This window comes from Sapajus apella, unplaced genomic scaffold (assembly GCF_009761245.1).
Source record: "Sapajus apella isolate SASKATOON/1434 unplaced genomic scaffold, GSC_monkey_1.0 scaffold50, whole genome shotgun sequence".
Lineage (NCBI taxonomy): Eukaryota > Metazoa > Chordata > Mammalia > Primates > Cebidae > Sapajus > Sapajus apella.
The window spans coordinates 16,360,043-16,380,314 of record NW_022436990.1 but is presented as its reverse complement, the minus strand read 5'-3'; positions in this window follow the sequence as shown (position 1 = coordinate 16,380,314).

Below are 20,272 nucleotides of genomic sequence, written 5' to 3'. Positions count from 1 at the left end.
GATATCTGAACCATGAGGAGAAAATGTGTTAGTCTGGAACCTAGGGCTGACACTAGATTTAAAGAGAGGGCATACGGAAAGTAAGCACATGAGAGAGCCATCTGCGAGAGGTGGTTGTAGCCAGAGATTCTCCTTCAGAAGTATGAAAGTTAAAGATTTTCATAAGTCAAAGATATGTCCCTGTGAATGGAGTGTGTGAATAAAGTAATCAGATAGATAAAGCTCTATTCATTAATGGTTTGGCTAAATTGTTATACTTAAAAACAATATTCTAATCCAGATGCTAATGTCTCCAATAAATCTGGATATCTAGTGTGAAATCACAGCAAAAAGGAGGGACCAAAGAAGTGTTTTATATGAGGTTGAAGGAATATATTCTGGACAAATTGTGTAAATTGCACAATATTTGAAAATGAACCTCAGTTTCACTGTATGCAAAATAGGAAAAATAAGCCCTGTCCTAGATAGCTATTGTGAAGTTAGCTATAATTTGAACCATGGCAAAGTACCCAACCTATAGGAGAAAATAAAAGCTATATCAATTATCCTACTATTAATAGAAATAGTTACTGGATATATTATTTGTCCTGAATAGCTATTGTGAGGCTAGCTATAATGTGAACCATGGTAGAGTATCCAACTTATAGGAGAAAATAAAAGATACTTATATCAATTATCATACTATCAATGGAAATAGTTACTGCATATATTATTTATCCTATCCCGGATAGCTATTGTGAGGCTAGCTATAATGTGAACCATGGCAGAGTATCTAACTTATAGAGAAAATAAAAGATAGTTATGTCAATTATCATATTAATGTTTATCAATAGAAATAATTACTGGATATATTATTTATTATTTAAAGATTGTTTCTGCCTTATCGCCCTAACAAATATAGAATTACTACACTTATATGTATGAGGAGAAAGAGAGCAGCACAAGGAAGAATTTCTATCATTGCAGATCCTTAGGAAGTTTTAAGGACATGAGTAAAGTTACAGAAGCAGAGCTGATATTATAACAGGAGTAGAGTGGGGTAGGGAGTATAAAGAAGAAAAAGGGCTCACAATTCTTCAATAGTTCCCCTCTGAAAGGTACAGCCCTAGGAGGCTCATCAACCAGCAAGTGTTGTCATTTCCCTGTCAAAAACTTTAAAGCACAAGACTTTGCACAAAATCACAGATTCAATAGCACAGACAAGACCAAAGATCCATGGTCATGTTGCCTCGTTTACTACTCTATCTATTGGTCTCTCTTGTAGTTATTTTGTTATTGGATATGCTATCTCCATTCTTTCTAATATGAGTGGTTCAAACTGATGTTTCTGGGTTCAGAGGCCCAGCAAACACTGCATATAGTGGTATTCTTTCCTGTAAAACTCACTGCTATGGTTTGGTGCTGTATTACTACCCAAAGCTCATGTTGAATTATAATTCCCAGTGTTGTGGGAGGGACCTGGTGGACCTGGTTGTGGGAGGTGATAGGATCATGGGGGTGGATTTTCCCCCTCCAGTTCTTGTGGTAGTAAGTGAGGTCTCACAGGATCTGATGTGTGGTACTTCCCTCCTTGCTCTCTCTCGCTCTCTCCTGCTCTACCATGGTAAGATGTATTTGCTTCCCCTTCACCTTCTACCATGACTGTAAGCTTCCTGAGGCCTCCCAGTCATGCTGCCTGTTAAGCCTGAAAAGCTGTGAGACAATTAAACCTCTTTTCTTCATAAATTACCCAGTTTCAGGTAATTCTTTATAGCAGTGTGAAAACAGATTAATACAACCAGTATGTTGTGAGTTGAGCAAAGAGGTGGCCAAGCCTTGACTTAGAATTGCAAATACCAATCAAGAGAAATTACTGAAGAGCCCAATTTTCACACATTCCTCAGCCCGGACTTCTCTGGTGTGGCTCTTGAAGCCCCATAGTCACTTTGGGGTGGCCTAGCATGGTTACAAGCCCTTGTCCCTTACCTGGAGTTTTAGAAGCCTAAATGGGTGGGGCAGCCATAATTCACAGGGTCACTGTTAGAGGTGACAGTTAGTTTGTAAGGTAGCACTCTCCCTCTTATTTGGAAGCCCACTTAAGGCAGAGAGTAGTGATGCTCCAAAGGCAGTATTCACTCCTCCTGTCTGTAATATCCTTAGCTATTATCGCAATGAGTATAGCACTTTAGGGGGTAACCCACTGATACAGTCATGCTTGACTCTAAAATGTACAGTAATGAACTGCAGCAGCTGCAGTGCTCTAAATCAAAGATTCCTAGCACAGGCAAGGGAATGGGAAGGGTAGTGCCTTCTCTCTGTAAGTAGATTCTTTGCTAGGCAGCTTGCCTGCTACTTTAAAAGTAAAATCCTATTATACCTGTGAAACCCCACTGCAAAGGGCAGAGTCAGACAACCAACACAAAGCAATGTGGGCAAATTCCTGGGATGCCAGACCACCAGGAAGAGCTTTCAGGGACAACAATTGTCCCATCTGTTGAATCTCTTGAAAAACACTAGAAAAGTGCAGGTTATTGCATAAGCTCTGGGCAGGTAGCACCGTTTTTTGAGCAATCCCTAAAGGCCAATCAGAATGACAAAGCCACATGTATTGCAGAAGTTTTCACCATTTTAGCCCAGCTGAAGATATATGTAGATTGAAAAACAAAAACAGGTTTTTGTAGACCTAAGCAGAAGCTTTTAGAAATTATTGTGATTTCTACTATGTTTATAAGAGAGTCCCTTTGCAGTAATGAACAGGGGTGATTTGGAGCAGCAGAAAGTGAGAAAGTAAAATTACTATTATAGACACTGTGGGAGCCCTGACTATATTAATGCAAATTCATTTTGGAGGTTGCTAAATTATTTACATAGTTGTGGAACTTGTAAACTTTCCTATCCTCCCCAAAGCATTTCCTTATTAGGGTTCCCTGAAAATCAGAGGGGTAGCAAGCAAAGAGAAGTAGGGCAGAGCTTCTGGCTACCATCTATGTTTCGACAAGGTAGAATGAGGACATGTCCTGAGCAGGGTGACACAATGAACCAGAAGGATTATAATCCTCATCTTGCTTCTTCAATGCCTTCCTTTTGAAATGTTCAGTAGTCCAGACCACAGTACAAAGGTGAAGCAGAGCAGGATCCAGCCTACAGATCATATCTCTGCCTTCAGGGAAAAGAGGAGAGAAGTAGCCAGGCAGGAGCATAGGACAAAGAGAAACAGAAAACTTCAAGCGGTAATCTTCCCTGCAGAACAAGAGCCATGAAATTGCTGTTCTGCAGAAAAATCTATTTTCTTTTTTTAACAGAAATCATCTAACCTCAAGGTTAGGGATGAGAGCAGGAGAGAACTATCTGTTCCTCTCTTCCTTCACCAGATTCTTATCTCAAAATTATTATTCTATCCTTCTTTTCTTCTCTCCCAGTGTTTAAGCTGATATATTAATAACTTGTCAAGATGTCACCACTAACATTCAGAATAAAAAAGCAAATTATTACTAAGTTTTACCCTTTTTAAAATTTCCACAAATTCACACAGAAACATGATTACTTATATCTAAATATTTCAGATTATAAGTCAGTTGTCCACTTCAAAATAATGGCTGATTTGCAGAAGGTCTTTCCTAATTTATTCCCAGTTGCCTTTATTGACCCTTAGGGTTTTCATAGTTTCTACCAATTAAACATTTCAGATTATGCTGTTCAATCATGTCATGGAGTTATAAAGATTTAATGTGGAAGCAACTGAACTTTTTCTTCTGGTAAGTCCAGTCATCTCTCTGGACTCACTTCTGGCTCCATCATATCTCTAGCATAGATCTTTGTAACATGTTATCTGTGAATGCTGTGATTCTTGGACAATAGCTAATATCTTATTAATAGTAAGTTGTTTTCCAGAATATTTTGTCACTTAATTTATATCATAGTATAATATTTTTAGGCGTGCTAGGTTGTTTGAAAATAGATAAAAAAGTTAACTTTATTTTCCATTCCTATCTTAACAAAGCCATCATGACATGCTTCTACCAAGCTTAGATTTTTTAATTGTGCATTCATTGCATGTTGACTACAGTATAATGATGCTTATTTTTAATAACACTAGGAAGATAACTTCAGGAAGTTCATATTCTGTTCTTTCATTTGTATTGAAATTGAATAGTTCTCAAGCTGACTAAAATGAGAAAGGCTAATTTTCTTCATGAGCAATGGACTGTAAACAACATTTTTATAAACTACTGTCTTAGATACAGAATACCATGAGTTTAAAAAATAATCAGTCTTCACTGCTGAGAAAGTGGGTCATCATTCTTTTTCTTATTTCAAACATATCATTGAGAGTGTTATTTTGTAGAGTACATCTATCTGTAGCACTGTAACCAGATATGTTGTGCTTGCCTTCCATAAGTTTATAATGTGCTAAAGAAAAGGTGCACACAGATGTTGAAGCACAAATTCCAGAATTTAGGATTATTCTGTGAGCTGAGTAGTAAATCCAGAGATCAGAAGCTTAAGCAAATGGGAACTCCAGGTCTCCTAGAGCCCCGTTATACTGTCAGATAGCAAACCAAACTCAAATGAAAATAAAGTCCTCAACATGAAAAAAATAAACTGTAAATTTTGGGATAGCATATTCACATGGTTAAAAAAATAAAATAATGTAAAAATACATAAGTCAAGAGCTTTTATTCCCATTTCATCTCTATTTCCTCCTTTCTCTAAGACTCACTCTCTGTCAGTTTGCACTTTGATTAGTTTCTTAAATATTCTTTCAATGTTCTGTTATGCAAATGCAAGCAAACCCAAATATTTCACCCTTTCTTACATACACAAAAAATAGCATACTATGGACAATTTTTTGTATTTTGCCTTTTCCACTTGATAATGTATGCCAGAAATCTTTAAGATTGAAATATAGAGAAATTTTCATTCTTTTTACAGTTATGTATTGTTCCACTGACAGTTCATGTAATGTGTGGATGTGCTGGCTTATTTCAACAAGGGCAATCTGGATTCCAAGTTATGGTTAAAAATATAATCCTAAGTCTTGTTAGGTAAGGCATTTATAGCAACAACACTTCTTTGGGGGCATACAAACTAAAAGAGTGGTTGTGGAAAAATTGATTTTTGAAGATAGGGAACTTTTCCTTTTAACTGGGCTCACTCAAAAGCTTCAGAAAGATAATCTAGACATCTCAAGAAGTTGACACATGCTGGTCCTTTGGTTATGACTATAAGCAGACTGCTTTTTCTCTAATCTGGTTTAATCTTGGTGTGTTGGTACACACACACACAGACACCATGTGTGTACTCTTTCTAGACTTTAATTCACACACATATTAAGGCGAAAGGTGATGGGTGATTGGTGATGTAGGTGGTGACAGTCCCTACGAAGAATCAAGGGTACTGCAGTTCTTTATTTCTCCCCAAAGCAGCTGGCATGTGGAAGTTATCAGACCATATCAGGCTTAAGGGACACTAAATGTCAGGAGAGCAGACCTGCTATAGAAAGCTGATCGGAGCTGTGGGAAACTTTAGTATCAAATGTTCTCCTGTATAATAATAGGCAGCAGCATCAATCTCAGAAATGCTGCTACAAATGTCAAAGACAACCTTCCCTGTATATGGATTAAAGTTGCAGATAAAAACAGAGGACCAAATCAAAGCCCTAGTGTTCCTTTTTTGAAACCACCCTGCCAAAAATGCAATTTCAGAGTTATCAAAAAATAGAATCTCTCAAACAGCATTCATAAAGTTTCACATTTTGGTGTTATCACAGAGGCTTATATTGAGAAAATGCTATTTCTTCCTTCCCTCCCCTTTCAAGGTTGAAGCAGCGTCCTATCTTTTTTAACAAACAATGTTTACTTCAGAACCGCAGGCTTGGAGACAAACAGCACTGTGTTTTGCAGAGCCAGAGCTCCACATGCCAATGTGTGTTTGCCATTTCCTAGGTAACCCCTCTTTTCAAAAGGATCCAGGAAATAAACTTTTTAAAGTGACCTTATGAAGCCAACATTTGTGACCCCTGAATGCAATTTCATCCAGCGAAGCAATTTAGATTGCTCCATAAATACAATGGAGTGTCTATTGAGAAATCTCAGTGTAAAAGCCTAAACAGAGTTTAGATTAATAAGGCCTGTTTTGGATGTGACAATTCAAACATTTAGCATTAAGAATTTGATCTGTCAAGTCAGGGGTTAGGCTTGGAAAATGTCTTTTTTTTTTTGTAAGGGGAGAGACAATATTACAAAAAGAAATTTTCATCAGCTATGGTTAAGGCACACACACATGCAAACACACACGTACACACATGCTTAAAAGCCGTTGTTCTAGGAGGATGCCTGCTGGAATAAGGTTAGCAATTTGCCACAGAGTTCAGAGTAGGGAATGTCTAGGAAACAGAGTCAATGACTCTATTTCTTCTACCCACTTACCTACTAAACATGACCCTGTCAAGTGATGTTCAGCACAGTGTCATCTCCCTTGATGTCAACCTGAACAATGTCTTGCTCATTGACATGTCTATACAACCCTGGTCATAGAGGGGTCTCTGTGCATTTTTTTGATAACTACATGTTGATTATAGAAGATACAGTCACAGGAGTTTTTAAAATAGCAAAGAATTTGTGTTGAGAGAACTTTGTATTTGATTTTCCTATCTTTCTCTGAGCTGTGCTACTCATTTCCTATGCAATCTTGGGAATCTCTTACTCTTTCAAGTGACTTTGTTTGCCTTCTAAACACTGTGTGGAGGACAGTTTTTTGAAGATAAAGATTCTTGATATTATCACTGAGATCAAAGCAGTTTCCAAGGCTCCTCTCTTAATCTCCAATAAGTGGTCAATAAGTGATACCACTTGTGAAGGATTTCTTTGGCATATTCTGTCTCCCAAGTTGCCTGCAACTTGGATAATTGTCCTTACAGCCGTCAGGATGGCAGTGCTACTTCAGGTATCAAGTCTTTAAACAAACTATTCTTTAGCTAAGGGATGCTTAGTATCTAGGTGATAGAATGATCTGTGCAACAAACTACCGCGGCAAATGTTTACCAATGTAACAAACCTGCACATCCTGCTCAGGTTCACCAGAATGCTCAGAACACAATAGCTCTTTTTATAAATTGGTAGCTTCTTAACAGCACCTGCCTAAATTTATCACCTTTTCCTCATATTGTGTTCAATGTCACTTTATAGTTTCACTCTCTACATATAATATTAATTTGAATGTATATCAAGTAGTTCCATTACTTTTGGTCCTTAACTTTATTTCTGCAGACCCATTTCAAAGATTTGCAAGTTTCCCAAAATTGTATTACCAGTGTGGCTCAAAGCAAGACTCATTAAAAAGAGGCTATAGCTGTGCTTCTTCTTTCCTAGATATCCTTCCAGATTTACCTCTTCTAAAAAAGAAAAAAAAAAAAAAAAAAAAAAAAGAGAAAAAAACAATTTTCGGGGCTTTTTTTTTTTTTTTTCATCAGGGAAAAATATATTGGTTTTACTCATCTTCAATTCAGGCAGTTTTGTGGGTGAAGACACATTTCACAATCCTTCCCTCCACCATTCAATTTTTTATTTTTCCCACTTTAGAAAGTAAGTTTCATGAGGGCAGATATTTTGGCCTTATTTTTCCTCCGTGAAGGATTACAAGTCATTAGAGCAATGCCTAGCACATATAAGTACTCAGTAAGTATTTGATAAATCAATGAATATCTTTCTTCTGTTTTTTTCACTTAAACCAGCAGGTTTTCAAAACTTTAGGGTGGAATCTTTTATTTGTTTATTCCTGCATGCATAAATATTTACTGAGTGACAGGTGCCAGGCATAGTTTTGAGGGTTCCTGTGATGCTAGTACGATGTTCATGGAACTTTCATTCTAGTGAATCAGCAGACAATGAACAAGCAAGCAAATAGACAAAAAATAAAAATTGCAAAATATGATTGGAATTAGAAAATAATAAATAAGTGCTGTGACAGAGAAAAATGGGAGTGCTTATGGTCAGACTTTCAGAAAATCATTTTTTTTCCTCTTTTCTTTCTTTTTGAGCCTGGGATATTAAATGAGAGTTCTTCCCTTTTTCCTGAATCTTCTCAATAAAGTAGACTATTTTCAAAAAAGTTACAGAATAGTTTCTTCACTAAGACATAACATTTGTAAGCCATAAAATATATCTTAAATTTAAAGTACATGAGCTTAGTTATACACTCTAGTTTTAATTAAGGGAGAAAAATAGCATCTCTTAAAATACGTGTATCCTTATGTAATAAACAATTTTATTAGTCATAACAATGGTGTAAATAGAATTAAAAATGACAAATTCTATAATGCCACTCATATTGGCATTTTTCCTTTTATTGTTCAGGTTCTCAAGAAAAGTTTATATTTGCTCCTTTACTTCTAAAAATAGCCTACATCTGTCATTCCTCTACAATATAAATTTTATTACCTTACTGTAGGTGACCTTTTGATATTCACTTTCTCCCCTCAATATAATACTCATGAAATCCATCCAATGTGTTACATGTATCAATAGTTTGTTCCTTTTAGTGCTTGAGTAATATTCTATAGTTTGTTTTGTTTCATTTTTAACTATTCACCCATCAGTTGAAGGACAATTAAGTTGTTTCCAGTGTGGGGCCATTACAAATAAAGTTGCTATGAGCATTCAAGAACAGATTTTTTGTTTTTCAGGGATAAACACCTAGAAGCTTCTGCTGGGTTATATGGGAAGAATATCATACATTTTTGAAAAAAAAAGTCAGCCTATTTGGCAGAGTATTTGTACCATTTTGCATTTCCACTGCCAGCATATACCAGATCCAGTTTCTCTGCTCACCTCTTCGGCATTATATTGTGCTGTCAGGATGTTTTAAATTTTAGCTCTTCTAAAAGGCATGTGGCAATATCCATTGTAGTTTTAATTTGCATTTCCCTAATGTCTAATGATACTGAACATATTTTAATGTGTTTATTTGTTATCCTCGATGAAGTGTGTAGTCATGGTGTTATGTTGCTCATTTTCTACTTGAATTGCCTATTTTTATTGCTGTTTTTATATTTCTTTACTTATTATCCATATGTGTCTTTATCAGGCCTCGTATATATGTGGTTTGCAAAAAATTTATTTCAAGGTGGAATACCTCTTATTTTCATCCTTTAAACAGGGTGTTGTACAGAGCATAAGATTTTAATTTTGATTTTGTCTAATTTATGGATTTTTTTCATTTATGGACCGTACCTTTCATGTCATAAGAACTTTTTTCACCTAGCTCTAGGTTTTGCAGATTTTGATTTTCTCCTGTTTTCTTCTAAAAATTTTATAGATTTATAATTTGCTTTTAAATCTCTCTTTTATTTTGAGTTAATCTCAAGGTAAGTTGAGAATTTTTGGTGTAAGTGAGATTTCTTTTTCTTTTTTTCTGCTGTTTTGTTTTGCCTGTGGGTGTCCAATTGCTCCAGTACCATTTGTTGAAAAGACAACTGAAGATAATCTTTCCTTCATTGAATTAATTTTGTAACTTTGTAAAAAAACTTTTGGCCATGCTTTGATTGGTTTATGTCTGGGTTCTCTATTCTATTCACTTAATCTGTGTTTCTATCCCTCCACCAATCCTACATCATTATGATTACTATAGAAAAGAAGTGTTGTAAATTTGGATACAGTAATTATTCCCATTTCATTTTTCTCTTAAAAATTATTTCAACTGTTATAATTCCTTTTACATGTTTAAATAAATTTTAGAATAAGCTTGTTTATGTCTACAAAAATTACATTGTGAATTTGATAGAAATTACATAAAAACATATAGATCAATTTGAGGAGAACTGAAGTCTTTACTATGTCAAGTCTTCCCATCTATAAATACAATGTATTTCTCCACCTATTTTGAACTTAAAATTTATTTTATTAAAACTGTAGTTTTCAACGTGTAACTCCTGTATATAATTTATTATATTTTATCTAAATATTTAATTACTTGAGTAACTATAAATGACATTTATGTTTTAATTATAATTTTATAATTAAATTATAATTTTTTTATAATTTTATAATTAAAATTTTTATGTTTATTGCTAGTATAATGTTTATTGCTAGTATTTAGAAATATAATTCATATTTTCATATTGATCCTATATCCTGTGACCTTGGTGAACTCATTTATCAGTTCCGCTAGAGACTTTTTATTTTTTGGTTGATTTCTGGGACTTTCTGTATAGTCCATTATATCATTTGCACTTAGGGACAGTGCTGTATCTTCCTTCCAATTTTTATTACTTTTATTTCCTTTTCTTTCTTTATTCTGCAGATTAGGACTTTCAGTATTGTATTGATTAAGAATAGAAAGAGAAGAAATCTTCCCTTGCTCCAGATCTTAGGGGAAAAGCATTTAGTTTTTCCCATTAAATATGATGTTAGTTGTGTTTTATATATTTTTAAATAAAATTTAGGAAGTTCCTTTATATTCCTACTATGCTGAGAAAAATTATAATAAATGGGTGTTGAAGTCCATGAAATATTTTCTTTCTCAATCAATCAGTATGATGATTTGACTCTTCTTTATCTGGTTGTGGTGGTGGATTACACTGGCTGATTTTTGAATATGAGCTAGCTTTGTGCTTCATTGTGGTGTATGATTATTATTACGTGTTACTGAATTACATTCACAAAAATATTTTGTTGATTATTTTTTAGTCTATGTTCATGAATAATATTCATTTGCAGTTTTCTTTTTTGTACTGGATTTTTCTAGTTTTGGTCAGGCTAATACAGGTCTCAGAAAATGAGTTGAAAAATGTTCCTCTCCTATTTTTTGGAAGCAATTGTGTAAAACTGGTATTAATACTTTAAATATTTGGTGTAATTCTCCAGTGAAACCATCTAGGTATATCTAAGATTTCTTCTTAAGGCGTTTTAACCCTGTAAACTCAATTTTTTTAAAATAATTATTCAAATTATTTCACGTTGGATAGATTTTTTTCTTTGTATTATATCCACCTTTTTAGTTGTTTAGGTAGAAGGATTCATTTTATATCATATATTCCTACATAGCTCCAAAGAGATACCACCTTTAATTTTAAGATGATACAGATTATACCTTTTAAAATTGTCTAGAAAGAAAGTAGAAATTCTCCCTATCAATAAAACCTTCAGAAATAAATCAGGTGAAATATTGGGAAAACAAATCTTCTCTTGAAAACAGAAACATTGTTAACAAAAGGTTTGAAACTAATGAAATAAATTTTGCTGAGCACCAAAAAAAAAAAAAAAAAAAAAAAAACTCAGTGAAGAATACCCTGCATTATGAGCCCTACAATAATCATAATTTTAAACATCTACATTTGTCTTAAAGACCAGTTGCTATTTTCTGGGAAGTTTCTGTAAATATACATATTATGTCTGTTGGTAAGCAGCACCATGAATATCTGATAAAGTTTCACTTAGAAGAACCTAATATGTAAAAGATGGGTACCCAACACTGGAATAGGAATAGGTCCTGGGATCCTGCCTAGGTTGTTTATCAAAATCTCATATAATCAAAAGTAAAATGACCTGATCACCACAATTCTTACATTCTTAGTGAAAACAAATAAAATTTCTTGAAAAGTAAAGAAGTGGCTTAGTCTAAAAAGCATCTGGTCCTGCTCTAGAGGCTGTTTTGCTAAAATCCTGCAAATGGTAGACTGCTTAGACAGAACCCAGATTTACATAAACATTTGAAAATAATCAAAGATCGGAGTCAGCTCAAATACCAAACAAAGTCAAAGGTCAACTTGTCTCTTCGTTGCTTCAACTGAAAATCAAAAAGCACTAATTTTACTGGTATCAAAATCATTTCCTCTCCTTGATAACCCATGTGACCAAGGCCAAATCAAATGTAATATTTGCTTTTACATCAAAAACAAAGTGAACTTGTATAAATCAGATTTTATGCAGTTTATAGTGTAAAGAACCAGTAAGAGAGATTTATCTCAAAATCCATAAATTGAATGCAAATTCACAGAATAAATCAAATCAAGTATGAAAGAAAATCAACATCTAAGTTTATGGAACAATAAATATGTAAAAAGGTGCAAAAATAATGCAACAGGGCAATCAAAACCTCAAGCAAAAGTAGCAAGGAATGAGTCATAAAGAAAAATAATAAAGTGAGATGAGAAGAAAATGGTATTAAAATAATTTCTGAAAGAATGTAATTAAAATAATTTTCACATAGAATTTCCACATAGAAATGGGAAAATAGCATGATGTGCCTTGCAATATTGCAACAGGGGTAAAGTTTCTGAGCAGTGATCTCCACAGGGCAGGGTCCTTTACTTTTCCTCTGGAAATGAAGCTTATTAGGAAATGACTTTATAGCTGCTTTTATTTCAAAAGCATGCTTTGCAAAAATACCAATGTTAAAGAAATGAAGACTGTTCCAAAAGGGAGGTGACAGTTACTATTAGCTGGCTGCATATTACCAAAGTTTTGACTTACTCTATTGTTCTGATAGATTCAGCTAAAGTGACAAACCTTATCATAATTTATAAAGAAGCCCTATGGAAGAAAAAAAAGAGCCTGAATAGCCAAGACAATCCTAAGCAAAAATAACAAAGCTAGAGGCATCATGCTACCTGACTTCAAACTATACTACAAGGTAACAGTAACCAAAACAACATGGTACTGGTACAAAAAAAAACAGACAGATGAAACAGAATAGAGAACTTAGAAATAAGCCCACACAGCTAACTGATCTTCAACAAACCTGACAAAAACAAGCCATGGGGGAAGGATTCCCTATTTAATAAATATTGCTGGGAGAACTGGCGAGACATATGCAGAAAATTGAAACTGGACCCCTTCCTTACACCTTATACAAAAATTAACTCAAGATGGATTAAAGACTTAAATGTAAAACTCCAAACTATAAAAGCCCTAGAAGAAAATCTAGGCAATGCCATTCAGGACATAGACACAAGCAGATTTCATGACGAAATCACCAAAAGCAATTGCAACAAAAGCAAAAATTGATAATTGAGAATTTAATTAAAGAGCTTCTGCACAGCAAAAGAAACTATCATCACAGTGAACAGATAACCTATAGAACGGGAGAATATTCTGTAGTGAATAGATAACCTACAAAATGGGAGAAATTTTTTGTAGTCTGTTCACTTAACAAAGGTCTAATATCCAGAGTCTACACAGAACTTAAACAAATTTATAAGAAAAAAACAAACTCCATTAAAAAGTGGGCAAAGAACATTACCAAAAAAGTGGGCAAAGAACATGACCAGACACTTCTGAAGACATTCATGTGGTGAACAAAAATATTTTTAAAAAGCATACGATCACTGATCATTAAAGGAATGCAAAATAAAACCACAATGAGATACCATCTCACACCAGCCAAAATGGTGATGACTATTAAAAAGTCCAGAAACAACAGATGCTGGCAAGGTTGTGGAGAAAAAGGAATGCTTTTACACTGTTGGTGGAAGTAAAATTAGTTCAACCATTGTGGAAGACACTATGGTGATTCCTCAAATATCTAGAGGCAAAAACACCCTCTGAGCCAGCAATCCCAATTCTGGGTATACACTCAAAGGAATATAAATTATTCATTATAAAGATGCATGCACACGTATGTTCACTGCAGAATTACTCATTATAGCAAAGACATGTAATCAACCCAAATAGCCATCAATAATAGTTTCTATAAAGAAATGTGGTAAACACCATGGAATACTATGCAGCCACAAAAAGGAATGAGATCTTGTTCTTTGCAGGCACATAGATGGAGCTGGAAGCTATTATCCTCAGCAAACCAGTGCAGGAACAGAAAACTAAACACTGCATGTTTTCACTTACAAGTGGGAGCTACATTATGAGAACACATGGACATACAGTAGGTAACAGTATACATTGGGACCTGTCATGGGGGAGGTTAGGGAGAGGGGAAGCATCAGAAAGGAGAGCTAATGAATGCTAGGGTTAATACCATGTGACAGGCTGATCTGTGCAACAAACCACCATGGCACACATTTACCTATGTAACAAACCTGCACATCCTGTACATGTACCCTGAACTTAAAACAAAAAAGTTCAAGGAAAAAAAAGAAAAAAACAAAGAAACTCTCACAACATCCTGAAAGCATATGTCTTTAAGGTAATACATATTTAGTGGATGTGTGTGTGGTAGCACTGAAGAGGAGACTGGTGATACTGGTGATACATAAGACAAAAAAGAAGAATGTGTTTTTTAGCCATTTTGTGGTGTGTGTATTTGGAAAGGAGGTGGAAAGGGAAAGGAGAAGAGAGAAGAAAAGAAAACTTAAGTTATCTTTGACACTGCCATTCTAGACTCCAATTTTCTATGGCAATTAATATCTATATTAGTATGGCAATTGCAAGACAGCATTAGTTCAGTAATAATAATAAACATTTTTGAACAGTTAAGTGATAGAATGTGTCTAAACATTTTTGAAACATTATTACATCTAGTTTTCAAATAATCCTGCAAAGTATGTCTTTATAGATGATGAACTGAAGTCTTAAGGGAGTTAAGTGGGTTGTCAAAGTTCACACATCTAGTAAATAGCAGAGTTAAACTCAAAAATCCCCATTTTTACTACGGTACTATACTAGCCTAATATATTTGTTGGCTATTATTTTATAAATAATATAAATTACATATTTATATTATTTTTCATAAAAATGAGGTTTTTTTTAACCCATGTAGATTTTAAGTGCTTTCAGAACAGTAATCAGACTTACATTAACTTTATTTCCTTACTTTAAAAATAAGGTTATACATGAATGCAATCTTCAAGATTCTTTCCAGTTCTACAAATCTGTCTAGATTTCTACTTTGTAGAACACTCAGGGTGAGGAGAGCTGCCATCGCCATAATAGGTGCTCAATAACGTATTTGAAATGGCTATTTAATAAACGAATAAATCCTCATTTATGAAAAACAACATTATAACATCAACAACCACTGGAATATCCATTTGGATTAAGTAATTTAAAACATTTAAGATGTGCCAAACTTAGTTGTTTTAAATGAATGAATCTGAAGAGTATCTTATCAGATGGCACTTCCAATTCTATTAAATTATAGTACTTTTAGCTTCCTAATCTTTAGTTTACTTCTTATTACAATTTAATATCTACAAGCCCACCTAGGATTCCCACTCCTACCTAACATTTTGAAAAAGGTAATAAGTCTCAGTGATTAAGGTATTTCAAATTATACTGTTTTATTATCATTATATTTTGAATCACAAGACTTTTACATGATGTGATATCATTTCAAAATTATCTCAAATAACAATGCTGAAAATTCCAAACCATTCTCTGTTATGCCAATGTATAACCTTTCCACATTTTATCAAATATTTTTTAAATCACATAATATTTTCCTAAAAACATTTAGGCATGAATCATTTTATCCAGTAATCTGATAATTCAGTAGCGAAAGTTCTCCCAAACTACGATGACTTGTTCATCTCATATTCTAATTCTGGTTGTGAGAGAAAAATACATTTACAACTTTAAAAAAATTTCTGACCACTTTTTTAGATTGAATAAGTAAGTAACAAATTCAAAACTGCAAAATTTTCTTTGTGCTAAAATACAATCCAAAGATAGAGATAAGTGGAAAGTTAAGTGAGAGGTTCTGGGCAGCAACAGGAACAGAAAGAAGGAGGTCTTATTCATGACATTCTCTCATAAAGAATAAAACTTTAAATTTTAGAACAAGTTCTTGAATAAATATTTACTGATAAAGTAGCTACACCTATAACCATATAGATGGATTAACATCTTCTTAGGGTATTTACTATTGTGTGGAAATAGTACAGGCATCCAGATATGTATGGGTCTTGAAAATTTACAGAAGTTGAGTTACAGAGATCAACCAGCTAATAGTAATTTGCAAGATGTAAGGCCTTACCTAGGCATTTGTTTAGGCTGGAAGAAAGAGAAATAGCATATATTTATATACATATGTTATTTATATTTTGCCAGTTAAATGTTTTACCATTTGTGGGATACTGTCTACTTCCTTCAATTCAAGAAGCTTTGGTTATGTAGAGATTTTTAACTCTAAAAATTACTAAATATTTAAATCCTGCAAGCGTAGGCAGAGTTGAGACACAGCAATAAACCGTAAAGAAGCAGAGGAATACGATTCAGTGAAATTGATCATTCTATTACTGTTAGATATCACAAATACCACACTACTGAAGAGAACATAGATGACAAGCAAATAGAAAAGTCAAGTTACAAAATGGAAAAAGAAGTAGAACCTTAGGGTCTGTGATGTCTTAAGTCTAGAGAAACCACCGGAGTCAAGCCAGCAAAACAACGGAAGTGTTATGCAGTGCTGCAGGTTGCAGCAGCCCACTGAGTGGCCACGACTGGTACTTTAATCATAAACACACCAGTTATCCAAGGATTAGACCAGACACACCAAGAAATTATGTTTCTGTCCCAAAAAGCAGAACCTACATAATTCATGGCAGTGAGAAACAAAGCTGACTCTAGATCTCAAGGTCAGAAGACTGACAATGAGGGAGACTGTCCTTAGTAATCAACAACTGCAACTATTTCACAAGCTGAAGAGATTTGATAATCATTCTTGCCTCTATATCATCAAATCCTGGCAATTTTCTCAAGCTCATAATTAAGTTAAAGGTGCACAAACACAAGCGCCTGCCTGCAGATAAAAGGCCATTTTGGATTGGTGAGAGGGATATTGCTAAAAGCCTGAGAAAGAGGAGACAGCTCCTTTGTGGATTTCTTCTTGGGTGATAGCAGCTGCCTTGGTCAATCCAAGTTTCTTGGTTCAAAATGAGAGGCATTGACTTTGCTAGTTTACCACACCTGTAAGTACTGACACTGCTACTTTGGGAAAATTTGCTACAATTAGAAGCACCTATGTATGATTGCAGTGCTATTAGTTTATATAGGCTGGTATTCTTCTTCAACACTTTTGGAAGTTTGAAATGTACAATAATTTATACATTATTAAATACATATTCATTACCTAATTATTTGAAAGCATCTGAATGATGCTAAAGTCCTGTGTGCTATTTTAACTTTTTTCCCTCCAGTAATTTTCTCTCCAGGTCTCCAGTAATTAATTTTGACATCTTGACTTGCTTTTGCATAGGGCCAATACACAGGCTTGGCTTTCTTCTATAACAGTTCCTGATAATGTGGGAGACTACTGTATTTTAGGAAGAATTCTAGGGAAAGTTTCTTGAGATTAGGCCATCCAAATCAAACAGCAGACATTGACATTCAATTATCTGAAAACTTTAAATAACTTCACATTCTAAAAGCCTTCTGATACTATCACACAAATGAAGAAAGTGTTAATTGGTATTAAGACCTTAGGAAGTAGCAGGCCAAGGATCTAGCAGCTCTTTCAGGATTTTTAACCTAGTCTGGAACTGACTCCTTATATTTTTACTGGGTCATTTTATTTATTGAGACATAGGCTCCAAGAAGCCTGCTTCCTAAGCTGTTTTCTTAGAAACATGCCTATCTTCTGAAAGAAAATCTTTTGGGATGAGAGCTAAGAAAATGAAAGAGAAAGCAAGAATCAGAAAGCAAAAAAGACATAAGAGAATCAAGGAATAAAGACAGAATAGGATAAACAAAACAGTTGAAGTCTAGAAAATAAGAAAGCCCAAGCTAAAAGAAAATCTCTTTGCCAATAAAATTCTAAAAAAAACTCCCAAGGCTTATTCCAAGATTCAAACATAAATATTACATCTGTGGCAAGGAGCAGAGCATTATTAAAATTTTAATATTCTAACACAATTTCTCTCTTCTTCCAGAATACCTAATTCCCATTTCTCTTATTACCTGCATTTGAGAAGTACATTTTTTCTAAGACAATTTACATTTTTATAAAAATGATATAAAATATCTTTTATTTTCTTTCTTTTTTTTGAAACAGGTTCTTGCTCTGTTGCCCACACTGGAGTACAGTAGCACAATCATGGCTCACTGCAGCCTCCATTTCCTGGGCTCAAGCGATCCTCCTACCTCCGCCTCCTAAGTAGCTGGACTCACAGGTTTGTGCCACAAAGCCCTTCTAGTTTCAGAAAAAAATTCTAAAGACAGGGGTCTTCCTATGTTGCCCAGGTGGGTCTTGAACTCCTGGGTTCAAATGATCCTCCTAGCTCAGCCTCCTGAAATGCTGAGATTATAGGCATGGGCCATTGTGCCTGGCCTTAAAATACCTTTTCTTAAATATTTATTGGAAAAATGTCTTAGAGAAGATGAGTTTTTTAGATAATAAGTTGTGTTTATAATCAATTAAAGATTTCCTTTTCAAGTGAATAGATAATATGAATTAGATGTGTCCACTGGCTATTCCATCAAAATGGTTAGAGATGGTGTGAGAGAACTTTGGAAAAAGAATATTTGGCTTTGCTTTTCAACAGCAGTATGATGCCAAGTTTTTCTAATGTTTTAGGATTTCTTTTTTGGAAAATTACAATAACAGTAAATTCTCATTGTAGGTTTAAATGAGGTAATAATTGCCTAGTATCTGACAGTCAGTAAAGGCATAATGAATGCTAGTTGTTAATATAACTATTGCTATTATTATCATTGTTTGTATTATTGATATGATTAAATAGACAATGCTTTTCTAGAGAAAATGATGATAAGTATATAGTTAATTTGTATTCCTCATATTCTCCATTGATTTACCAGTGACTTGCCAGTTCAGATACTGTGATGAAAAAGGCAGAAAAACCTGGGATGAGAATGAGGAAAACAAATTTGCCCAGTGACTGTTTTACTAATCAATATTTCTAAATTTAGTTAATTGTACAGGTAGGGTAGAGCAGTTGTAATTCAGTAAGGCTTTTTTTTTCATAAATCAATTAATGTTTTACTAATATTTAAGTTCTTTGAGAAACTGTGTCTCATGGGACTAAACATGAGACATACATGGCAAGATATAATGGGACTTAGAGTGATTATTTCCCAAATTCAAAAGCCTCTCAACACTTTAATAACATCAAATTTAAAGGAAAAAACAAAATCCCCATCGCTAAATTTTTATTGGAACTAAGACATTCTCTATAAGAAATTTTTTATCTTATAGAGACATAAGAGAATCAAAGAATAAATACAGAATCAAAGAATAAATATATAAAGTATAAAATACTGCATGCATCTCCAAATGAAGCTCTTCTTTGGCCACGTTTGCCCAAGAAATTGGGTATATTTAATTTGGACAACTTTATTTCCTGGGAGTTCTGCCCGAAAATTTTTTCTAAAAAATCTCTAGAACTGAGAAAGATATCTATTGAGATGTAAAATAAAAAATACAATACAGAGAAGAAGGACAATAAAGATAAAATATATTTGAGAATAAAGGCAGGAAAGTAGAATGCAATAAGGATGACAAAGAAGATCAAGGCCTAAAGATAAAAGGTCATTTTGTTCCAGATTTAATTCATATTGTGCAGGTTAATGGTAAAATTCCAACCCCATCTGTAGGCATCTCACAGACATGCCAAAGGATATGGCAGATTTTTAATCAATGGAATTCTAATATGCTTTAAACTCTATGCTCAAGTTTAGATCATTTCAGATGCAAGATATATTTTCAGCAAGATCTCTTACCAAAAGCAAAACATCTGCTAAGAGCTTTCCATTTTTGCAACACCTTCTTTCAACAGTTTCTATAATTTCCAAAAAAAAAAGCATAAGCAGAGAATACAGCTAAACGAGAACAGCTGCATGAATTCAGTTTTTGAATCTATTCTTTTATTTCTCCCTCCTGTCCCCATTGCAGTTCTTAATATTATATGGAATGAAAGAAAAAGAAAAAGTAAACTTGAGTGAGATTAAGAAATATATTTTACACCAACACCCTTTATGCTAAATTCTTTGCTCTAATAAAAATAAACAGGATAATTTTAATGAGTCACCAGTTTTCTAACCATTTTATAATTACATAGTTCCATACATAAAAACCACCTGAAATAGATAGTTCCAGTAGTTTTATAGAATGGAGGAAATGTGTAGGTGAGGAAGAAGATGTACTTCCTAAGGACCATTTGGCAAGTCATTAACATCTGGAAAGGGGTGCTCAGAATGCTTGATTCTCAAGATCATGGCTAAGTTCCTTACCACTGCTAGAGAAGTTTCACGTGAGTGTCTGCTAGGGCTGAATTGTGTTTCCCCAAAATCGCCATGTTTGAGTTTTTAACACCAGTTAACTCAGAATGTGACTGTTGTATTTGAAGGCAGTCATATTTGACAGCTCTCAGTTCTCAAAGAACTAA